The 11485-nt window shown below is 33.3% G+C and overlaps 1 pseudogene; it reads right to left on the bottom strand.

Moving 5' to 3' along the window:
* Positions 1-10571: 10571 nt before the first annotated feature.
* LOC150027435 (uncharacterized) lies at positions 10572-11251 on the bottom strand (annotated as a pseudogene).
* Positions 11252-11485: the final 234 nt, after the last annotated feature.

The raw sequence follows: 11485 nt of genomic DNA, 5'->3' as shown, positions 1-11485 counted from the left end.
CAACTGCGTGAAAGTCGGACAGAACATCACGTCTGTCGAGCTTCCTTGGTCCACCAGAACCCTGTGGACCTTCCTTCCTGCTGTGATCAGCGAGATGACTATGGGGTCGTTGTCATGAGGCACAACGTCCCGAAGATCTTGCTTGGTGAACGTAATGTCCACATCCGGCGAGTGGTCCTCAAACATATCCACCGTCATCACAGACCTCACGTACTTCTTCCTCTGTGACGCGGTGCATCCACCACTCGAGAAACCTCCTGCAATGGCGTGGATTTCTCCGTGGGTTGGCATCTCATGCTGCTGAGCCTCACCACCTGCTGGTTGGGAGCTCGACGCGCCCCCCGTCCTCTATCCAGCAGATAATCATTCAGGAACCCGCTCTTGACCAAATCGTCGAGCTGGTATCCTAAAGCCAAGCATGAATCCACGGTGTGGCCAAAGCCCTGGTGGAACTCGCACCAGGCGTCTGGCTTTGGTCCCAGCACCTTTTCGCCCACCTTCTCGAGCGCCTTCAACCTAGCTGATATATTGGGAATGGCGATCAGATCCGCCAATCCCATGACAAACTTGTGCTTAGGCGGGCGATTGTACTCCCGGCGTGCTGGTTGAGGGCGCCCCTGGCCCCTACCCTTGTTCTTCCTTGGATCATAAGGATGGCGAGTCCTCTGATCCCTCCTGGCCGCTGCTGTCTCTAGCACCCTCTGGGGCTAGATCCTGGTCCGGGCACGTGGCCTAGCGGGTGCCACGCTTCCCCTCTTCTCGGCGACCTCACTTTCATCGGCGATGTGAGCCACCGCAAGTCGCCTGACCTCAGCAAATGTGGCAGGGTGAGCCCTGATCAATGCCTCGCAGAATGGTCCCGGCAGCACGCCCTTCTTGAATGCGTAGACCAGCATTTCTTCGTCTTTGGCTGGCGAGCGGACCATCTGCGCCCCAAAACGATTCAGGTAGTCCCTGAGGGACTCTCCCTGATACTGCCTTATGTCGAACAGATCGTAAGACACCCTGGGCGGTGCCTTGTTCACTATGTACTGCTCGACGAAGATCTTCGAAAACTGTTGGAAGTTGGTAATGTGACCCGTAGGCAGGCTCACAAACCATTCCAGCGCCGTTCCCTGGAGTGTGCTCACAAACATCTTGCAGTACACGGCGTCTGATCCTCCTGACAACATCATCTGCGTATGGCGCCTTCAGCAGCAACGGGCGCAACTGGACTTGAACGGTTGCTTCTCATTTTTCTCATGAAAACTTGGCAAATCACAGAGTGCAATGAACAACACCTCCTTCAGCGACGATCGATTCAGCGATCAATCGGTCAGAACTTCGCGAAACTTCGAAAGAAACCTCAAGAACCCAGAAAACTTCCACAGAAACCCGCAACTCCACCAAAAACCAGCACTTCTTCCACGAAAATCCAAACGAGCCAAAGAACTCAGATCTCACCGAACAAATCTCGCGTAAGCAGCAGAAAACTTCACCTAACTGAACAAAAATCCAAACGAACGGTGGAAAACGCGAAATTACCGAACAAAACCTAGATGAACAGCGGACAAGGGTTGCACCAGCACACAACCACACAGAAACTGCAGAAACCTCCACGAACTCACACTGTGGATGGGAACAGGTTTTACACGGCCCCACGGTGGGCGCCTGATGATCCTGCCTGTTGACCAAAACGCTGGAGCTTTGCCTCGTCAAACTTGGATCGACGTATGCGCCGTGTTTGCCTCCGCCCTCCGCCGCGATCCACCTCAAGAACCTGCAAAAGACGAAACGGCGCCGCTGCGGCCGATCGCACTCCAACGCCCAAGTCAGTGACTGAACCACCAATTACTCAAGAGTAAGACTTAAGAACTCTAAGGAACCGTGACCAGTTCTCTCTCAGTGTACTCAAGACTCGCAAGCGTAAAGAAGAAAATCTGAACGCGCGTACCTCAGAAGTTCGTTGAGAACTCTTATATACCTGGACACTTTCTCTCTCCTGGCAGTTACACATCTGGACACGTGGCTCGCATCCAGCTGTACACGTGCCATCATCTGGAGCATCCTTGACTTGGGCGCTACTTCTGACTCTTCTTTGGCTAAGTTACTTACGCATGGTATACTCAGTGCATAAATGCCTTGGAGTGCGATCTCTTCTGGATGGCGAGTTCGGGTGCCTTCGTACACACCTTCCCTGTGGTCTCGCCGGCCGCCTTCATGATCTGCACCACCTGTTTCACCGTGTATGCTCAAGCAAGCTGTCCCCCGACCTCATCCTCTGGCCAGCTGGGAAATGTCTATCTGCCTTCATCTCCGGCGATGTCCTTGTTTCGACGATCTCTAATCACTTGGTCGCCTGGGTTTACATCTGGCGACTTCATCTTTAACCCGGTGACCGCTGGTTCTGGTGCGCTGGAGATCGGAGCACGCCAACTTAATAACTGGCGACTACATGAGCCCCCCGACTTCCTTCCCTTCTGCCAGCCAGGCGTCCCATCAACACGCCTATACAATAGCTTGATGCAACGTCATCACTTCCGACTACCAGGGCGGTACAGTTTCTTTTGTAATTCTTGTATGTTTTTATAAAGGCAAATGTGAGCTTCCTTTGGGCCTTGATTTAGGCTTTAAAAAATAGCCAAAAAACACTAGAAGTCATGCCCAAATTTGTCCAAGTACTATTAATACACTAGGCGATCTAATAAGTGTTAGATAGTCTAATACCCCACTATATGATCTTAAGAGGATAAGTACATATTTGAAGGCTTTAATGATAATAAACATAATAAGGTGTGCTAAGTTTTATAATAGAGATACTTCATGTGCAAATTCAAATATACACATGTTTGATGGTTTATTGAGATTAAACCCGTTAGACGGTCTTGCAGTATTACACTTGTTAGACAATTTATCAGAGTTAAACTTACTAGATGGTATAAATATGTAACACATGCTAGACAGTCTCACGTGTTAAACATGTTAGACAATCTTTTTATGTTAGGGGTCTCAGTGGTGCTCAACCTACTAGACATTTTCAAAGAGGCACTACAACATTTTTTACTTTAGGCAATGCTAAAATAGGCCACGGGTATAAAAATATTGTCTAAACATAGTAAAAACCACAATTTTTTAGATGTGGCTTAAAGACTATAAGAATCCACAACTATAAAATTGTTGATACTTTAAGCCACAATTATAAAAGCGTTGATACTTCAAGCTACGATTATCTACGTGTGGCCTCATGGGTTAAAAAAACTTGAAATAAAATATAAACAAAATCAAATTTTGTGGGAAAAGTTTTTCTTCTCCCCTTTCTCGTGACTAAAAAAATGCACCTTCACATTGGGTCTCCCCGTGCATTCTCCCTCACTTGCACCTTCTCACCGCACGTTCTTTCATACTTCTCACCTGAACAACACTGGACATTCTCACTGTCGTCCATCAGGTAAATTGTCGTCTATCCTTCATTACACAACACTGGATGTTCTCACCCACTCTAGGTACATTGTTATCTATCCCTCATGTCTCTACCTCACTCGCTCTTTCATCTATGTAATTTAGGGTTTTGGTTTTTGTTTTGGTTATGTTCAACTTTTATTTTGTTTTGGTTAGGATCCTAATCTTTCACATTCGTGTGTAGTCAATTTGTATTATATCCTTACATAGTGAGTAACTTCCTTGAGTTTAATTGAGGACGAAGGTTTCCTTTCATGGACTGTAATTTGGAGATTGAGCTTTCCTTTCGTGGATTGTAATTTGGGGACAAAGGTTTTCATTCGTGGACAGTAGTTTGGGGACATAGGTTTCCTTTCATGGTCCAGATTATTCGGAAGAGAGTGTTCTCTTTCTGGATACTCTATATTATTGCAAGCCAACAATGAAAACTTGTTGTTTCCCATCCTCCCTCATGCAAAGTTTTCTGCTTAATTTCAAATTTAACCTTAAGTAATGGTTTGATAAATTTGTAATTAATACAAGGAAACACCACAAAATATTTAGAATTTTCTGACAAGTGTAGATATGTGAACTAAACGACTAAAATACCTAAAAAATGCCTAAAAAAATACTAAAATGATGATAATAATAATAAATTATTGAATTTTGAAAAATTGGGTGGCTCAATCCTTTTCGAGCAACTTTCATTTTTAACGTATCTCAATCCAACCTTTATATCAAAAACTCTAAACATTTAAAAATTTCCTACTAATTTTTTTCATCACAAAATCTATTATTATTCTATGAAATTTAAGGACTCCTCTATTAAATATACACTAAATGAAGTAATCACAAAAAAATGGATAAAAAATAAATTTCTACCTATTTTTAATGAATTTTACAACATTGGCTCAATTGTGCAAACAAACACAATCTGTTCAAAATTACACAACGAATTGCAACATTTCAGTGCAAAAACCTATATACAATAGATTACCTACACCTATTCAAATTCATCTAAAAAAATAAGAGATATGGAGCATATTCTAATTCAACTAGGATATGGGGAACAATTATGTAAACTAAGAAAATAGGCGTGGTACAACCTAGAAATAGGTATGAATATTGATTGACATAACAATAAGCATCGACTAAGTATACTGACGCAATGGTTAATATATAGAAAAAGAAAACAAATGTCTTAACAATAAAATTTTGCAACACAATGAGTAAGCGGTTACTCTACATTTTTGGATTACAAAGGTGTCTCCTACTGCTCAACATGTAGCATGACACCCAACTAAAGTACAGTTATTACATAGGGGGGTAAGGTTAACTAATAGTACTTGTGTATTATGTCTTCTTGAAGAGGCAACTATCACACCTCTTGTTAGGTTGTAAAAAATCATACATCGCCTGGTATATGTGTGATGCTTTGGTTGGGATTCATTCAATACATCAAAAGGAGTTAATGCAGCACTTTCATCATTTTCATCTATTTGAACTAAATGATAAAAAAAATATGGAAGGAAGTGTAGATAACAATGGTTTGGATGATATGGTGTCATATGAATCAGATCATTTTCAAGAAAGGGAAAGTAGATGTACAAGATATTTTTTGTAGGGCACAACTAAATGCTTAGGTATGTCTAACACATAAGATACCTATAGTCAGGTTCTCTTATTCAATCTGGGTACAATGTGCAAAAGGTATGTTGAATATATCTATGACTAAATATTAACATTGGTTTTCCTAAGGATCTACTTAATATAAATGCAATATATTAAGTGTTTGTCAAGTAACTATTTGCATGTCTAAATATCCAAGCACTGCAAATTTTGTTTTTCTCACACTGGAACAACATAAATCATATCAAATGTCTACCATTCTGTACCACTTTTTTTTCAATTTGGTCTTCCAACAATCAGGTTTAAACATCCACAATGGAGACTATCAAAGGAAAATTATGCAAACTATAATAGCAAAAGGAATATTTGTTTCTGTTTTCATTTTTCTTATTTTTGTTAAACATTGTTGTCTATTCACTATAAGAAAATCATCAACTAGAAATTAATTTTTAGACACCAAAATAATTAGTTGCAATAGTAACTAAATTAGAGACCATTTTAGAAACTAAAAAAAATTGGTTTCTAAATTAGTTTCTATTATTGTTAAATAGTTTCTAAATTGGTATCTAATTAGCTACCAAGGTTTTAACTACCAATTATTTAGATTCTAAATTTGGTAGCAAAAACCTTGGTTGCTAATTAGATACCAATTGAGAAACCATTTAACAATAATAGAAACTAATTTACAAACCAAAAATTTATTTAGTTCCTAAAATGGTCTCTAATTTAGTCACTATAGCAACTAATTATTTTTTATTTCTAAAATTGGTTTCTATTTCATGATTTTCTTGTAGTGATTGTTATTGCTATTTCAGACAATTGTAAGGAAGGACACTATACTTAGGTAAATTTTTGAGACTTAATGGGTTAGTTTATCGTTATAAATTTTGTTAGGGTGTATTAAGGTTGGGAGCTGGTTAGAATATGTAAGGAATTAAGAGATAATCAGTTCAGTTTTTATATACGGGTCAGAACTTCTCTTAAATGTTCTACTTTAATATTATTTATTCTTTGTTGATAAAAAAAATCCGTTTACCTAAATTTTGATATAGATAAATTTATAAGACAAGACACTTCTATGAAGCAAAAAGATTATAGTTTATGAAAATATCTACAAACAATATAGGTTGACCAACATGATTTCATATTTTTTTTAACAAAATGAACATGTTTTATATCAAAAAAATATTTGATCTTTACTAGCAAAAATGTTACACGTCATTGCAAGAAAAAATCGATTTGGCTACGAATTATCCACAGAAAAAGATTCATAGGTAATTTACTTACAAACAATATGGTTCAAAGCCAAATTCCTCAAGTGACTAAAGCAACTTTAACCACTATATTAAATAAATTTTGTTGTCATATGATTATATTATGATTATTAATATTATTAATAATATAAAAATTATTAATTTTATTAATATTATTCATATTATTAATATTATTAAATTTATTAAATTTATTTATGGATATAGATTTGTGGGTAAAATTTGTGGATAATGTAAAATATATTTACAAATAAATATCTATAGATAATATTGAATTTACTTACAAATTCATATTTGTATGTAATATTTCGTAGAAAATATCAAATTTACCTACGGATTTAGATCCATAGGTAATATTCGTAAATAATGTTAAATTTACCTATAAATTTTTATATGCAGATAAAAATCCGTTGATAATTATTTTTTTTTTTGTACTGTAAACACTTTACGATAAAATAGAAAACATAAGATAATACATACTTTATAACTTAAGATAAAAATGAATCTTTTATAAATATTTTACTTATGGAAGTTTAACACTTTGTAATGAGTGTTTTTCAAATTCTCTCTAAATCAGAAGTAGCTAAGTGACCACTAAGAAGATAGAAAAGAATAATTATATTGTTTATCTCAAGGAAAGTCAAGAATGATAATTAAACTATAATTATTATAAGTATAGTAATTATAGTGGAACATTTAAAGAGTTATTTGAAAAAAAAATGGATATATCCATTTTAAAACATTTTACACAGATCTTATGAAAAAATCTTTGTAAATTTTTTTATTAAAACATCTAGAAGATAGTTATTATATAATGTGTACTAGTTCTTCTATTTTTCAATAAACTTTATACAAAATTAATTTATTCAAATCAATAACTATGGAGATTTTAGGGATTAGGAATATCTTAACCCATCTACAATAAAATAGGTTATATATATTGGATGGGGTATGGGATGAGCATGGGATGTAATACAACAAAGGTGCATTTACCTACCATTATGCACAGGACAACTTTTATTAAGTTTTTAAAACTATTTTTGTAATAAATTTATTTTTTTATTAATGACAATTTACTTAATATTCAATATTCAACTAATTTACATAAATTTTGCGTTAAAATTTAATTTATTTATTTTTACATAAATTTTTATAGTAAGAAACATATTCAATCAATATACTTAAATTTTATTATTAGATGTGTTAGAAACATAATAAATATTGATAAATGAATTTCCCTATCAACTCCTTTTACCAATTCACTTAATACAAGAAACAAGAGAGTAATTTCTTCTATGTAATTGTAGCATATCTCGTAAGCATAAGCTAATCATTGTACACGAATCCAAGTATAACAAAAAACTAACTACGAAAACTAACTACGAAAACTAACTAAAAATAACACAAGAACTACACAACAAATTAAATAGAAAACATACATAGAAGTAAAAAAAAAAAGTAAAATTGTTACCCGAAGTTAATAATCACATCGATCGGTCTCATAAGAAACAATGAAAGTTTTTTTTTTTTCCACATAAAAACAAAGGGTTTATGGAAAAGAAACAAAATTAAACAAGAGAAAGAGTGGGTATTTGTTGCTGTTTTTTAAAATATTTTGTAAATTTATTTTACTTCAAACTAAGCAAAGATGAGATAACGACCGAAAGAAAAAAAGATTATGAAAAATCAACATTGGAATGTTTGGTACATTCAAACTGAGTTTTTTTCCACCAAACATAAACATTATATATTATTTAACCATAAAGTATAGTGAAAGGATAGAGTGAAAAGAAAAAAAAAATGTTGCAACATAAGAAATAATATAATAGAAAGTTATTATTATTATTATATGAATAACATTATTGAATTTTGGTGCACCTGATCCGTTTGAAGTGAGAATATGTCTCCTCTCTCTCTGGCTTGTCCAATCGATCATTATAATGGATGCTACTGATCTATGGAGACATGTCTATGGCGACTCTTGGGTGTGTTGTGGAACCCCCATGCATTCTGTCTCCACCCATGCAATCTAAGGTCTATTCCACATTCCACACAAAACCATATTCTTCATATAACTTCCTTTACATTTCTGACACGTTTTAGATAAACCCTAAAAACTATACACAATATAATTATATATACTTTTCTTTCACACTCTTTCACTTTATCCTAATCATTATCCCTTTTGGTATATGATAATGAGATTTTTATATGTAATGAAACCAACCTCCTGCTAAAACCTAAGGGATAAGACTCATTTACTTTTAAAAAGTGTTCCATAGAGTAATTATAAGGGTTAGACTAACTTTCCAATATCAAGTTTTAAAAATTTTATAATCTTTTGTATAAGTTAATTTTGATCTATGGAAATTTTCGTTTAAATTCTTTTCTTATTTTAGCTTATATAAAAACTTGTCTAAGTAAATTTTAAATACAAACAATGTTTATAAACTATCACTCATTTCAATTTGGACGTATATTTCTTCTAAAACCAATTTTCCAAACTGAAGTTAATTCTTTGATACAGTTAACTTACCTTATCCAATCCCCTATCTATTTTAACATTAAAAAAATTATTAAATAAAAAATAATTTTAAACATAAAACAAAATTAATTATTATATTAATTAAATTAGATATATTTTATAAATTAAAAAATTATTAATATTTAAACTAATTTTTATAATTTTTAAAATTTATAAACTAATTTTATTTAATTAACTATTAATTTTTTAGTACTTTAGAAACTATTCTACTGGGTAGTTAATTAGATATCAATTTAAAATTAATTTTAGATATTAATAATTTTTTAGTCAATAAAATAATATCTAATTTAATTAATATAATAACTAATTATTTTTAAGTCTCTAAAACTATTTTTTATTTAATAATTTTTTTATAATATTACTCTATGGTAAATTTATCTCAAAAATTTATTTCAATAATGTATATAAATTATCTTATAATATTATATATATATATAATATTATCCTATTCATTATTGTAGAGATATGTTTTGGCATAAATTTAGGGTTGATTTATAAAATTAAGAGAAAGAAAGTGGTTAATGTACACTATTCCCTATTGGTATGTGTCGAATTATGGGTGTAGATAGGTTGTGGAGTTTAGTACGCATTGTGGGTGCTGGAGGTTTCTGAATCTGACGTGACGCACCTCACCAATTATGCATGGACCCTAAACAAACCACAAAACATACCACACACTTACAACCCTCACCCTCACACACCTTGCTTCCTTTTCTTCGATATTGACAACTATGTCTTCCCCACCCTTCACTCTTCAACTTTTTTTTTTATCTAAATATCTCTCATCATTTTCATTCATTTTCATTTATTAACTTTTTATCATATTCTATATATTATTATCATTCCATTGTTCATTTTTCATGATTAGAAAGTAAAACCCTCTCCTAGAATCGGCTTAAAATTTAGTCAAAAGCTATTTTCAGCTGCAATTTATCTAAATTAAGATCAACTTTTATATATTAGGTAGTGTAGAATTTGTTTTGTCTTTCAAAACCATGGTCATTAAAAAAAAATTAAAACAGTTTAGAATTTGCATTGTATGTCCACAAAAATTGTCCTTAAACGTGTGAACAGTTTCTTGTAGAATCATGTTTGTGTTCATTTTTTTCTTTTTTGTTTAAAATTTTAGTCAATATTTGAGTGATGTTATAGTTATAACAATGGTGGTTGAAAGTGATATACAATGGTGATACAATAACTATTGTCATAGGTGTCTTTTTTATATTGGTTAGGTTGTATGATTACCTTTTAACATTCATTCAAGGATCAAACAAACCATGCATAACACAATCAAGTACAATTTACTATTACATCATAAATACAAATTAAAAAAAAGTTCATTATTCTTTGAATCAACATCTAATTTAACTAATTGTATAAATAAATTCAAAATTATCTTGAATTGATATATAAATAATTAAAATTGTTCAAGCAAATTTAGAACAGTTGTAAAGAACCAATATTAAAAAAACTATACTATTATATCCTCTACTCTAAAGAGTAGTTATATATTTACTTGAGGGTGTGGAAATAACCAAACTAACATCTAGAAAGGAGATTGGCAATTCAAGATGTTTGAAAGAATCATTAGAAATGAATAAATGAATGGCGTCTGAGTCATACAGTACATATAAAGTTTTACCTTTAGTAAAACATGTACCTTGAATTAGATCGTAGTTTTAGCCTTAGCTAGTCACGGTGTAGACTATTTATGTTATAATAGGTTTTGCCTTAGGTGTAGAAGGATTGGAAGATGATTTCTATTGTCCACATTCAGAGAACACATGATACGGTTTTCCACACTTGAAATAGACAGGTCCTTTAAGATAACACTCTTTAGCATAATGATTTTATCCACATTTTAGACACCTAATCTAATTATTTTCAGGCCTACTTGGGTTTCTTGAAGAAAATTGATAGGGTGGGGATTTCCATTAGGGGCGGTTGTAGGATTTTCCCTTATTATGTCTTCTTTTATCTTGTCGAGGTTCTAAATATGTAAATTTATTATTTTGACTACTTTCAAAGTCTTATAGAAATCTACACTTGTGAATAAGTGTAGGAAATTCAGAAATTTCTAGTATTCATACTCCTCTTCTCAATTCATGTCTAAGTCCATTATCAAATTCTATGCACTTCATTCTCTCATATGGGTGTAAGAAAAAGTAGAATACTTCCTAACTTTTCAAACTTAGAAGCATATTGTCCTTATTGACATACTTCCTTGTCTTAATTGCATAAATTATATTTATTTTACTCTCCTCACATCATTGGGAAAATATTTTTCAAGAAATTTTGTTCTAAATATTTCCTAGGTAATGATTATTCCTCCCCCTTCTAGTAATCTCCTAATATTATCCCACCCTTATTCAGCCTCTCCTATCAACATCAATTGATGACTTTCTCCTTGTCTCCAAGCTTGACACCGTGAAGGATGTTAAGTCTAAAGATAAACCAATACCTAATAAATGACTTCATGATTAAGCGTTTATATATTTTTATGATAATAAACATTATAAGGTGTGTTGTGATATCATAAAACTCACTCATGTGTAGTTAAGATAAGACAAAAAAAGAAGAGAAAATGAGCAAGACTTACTAAACGTTATAGTAAGAAAAGTTG

The sequence above is a fragment of the Phaseolus vulgaris genome, chromosome 5 (genome assembly GCF_051622355.1).
Source record: "Phaseolus vulgaris cultivar YP4 chromosome 5, ASM5162235v1, whole genome shotgun sequence".
In the NCBI taxonomy this organism is placed as follows: Eukaryota; Viridiplantae; Streptophyta; class Magnoliopsida; order Fabales; family Fabaceae; genus Phaseolus; species Phaseolus vulgaris.
Note: the sequence above shows the minus strand (reverse complement) of the source record. Positions and strands in the feature narration are given on the sequence as shown.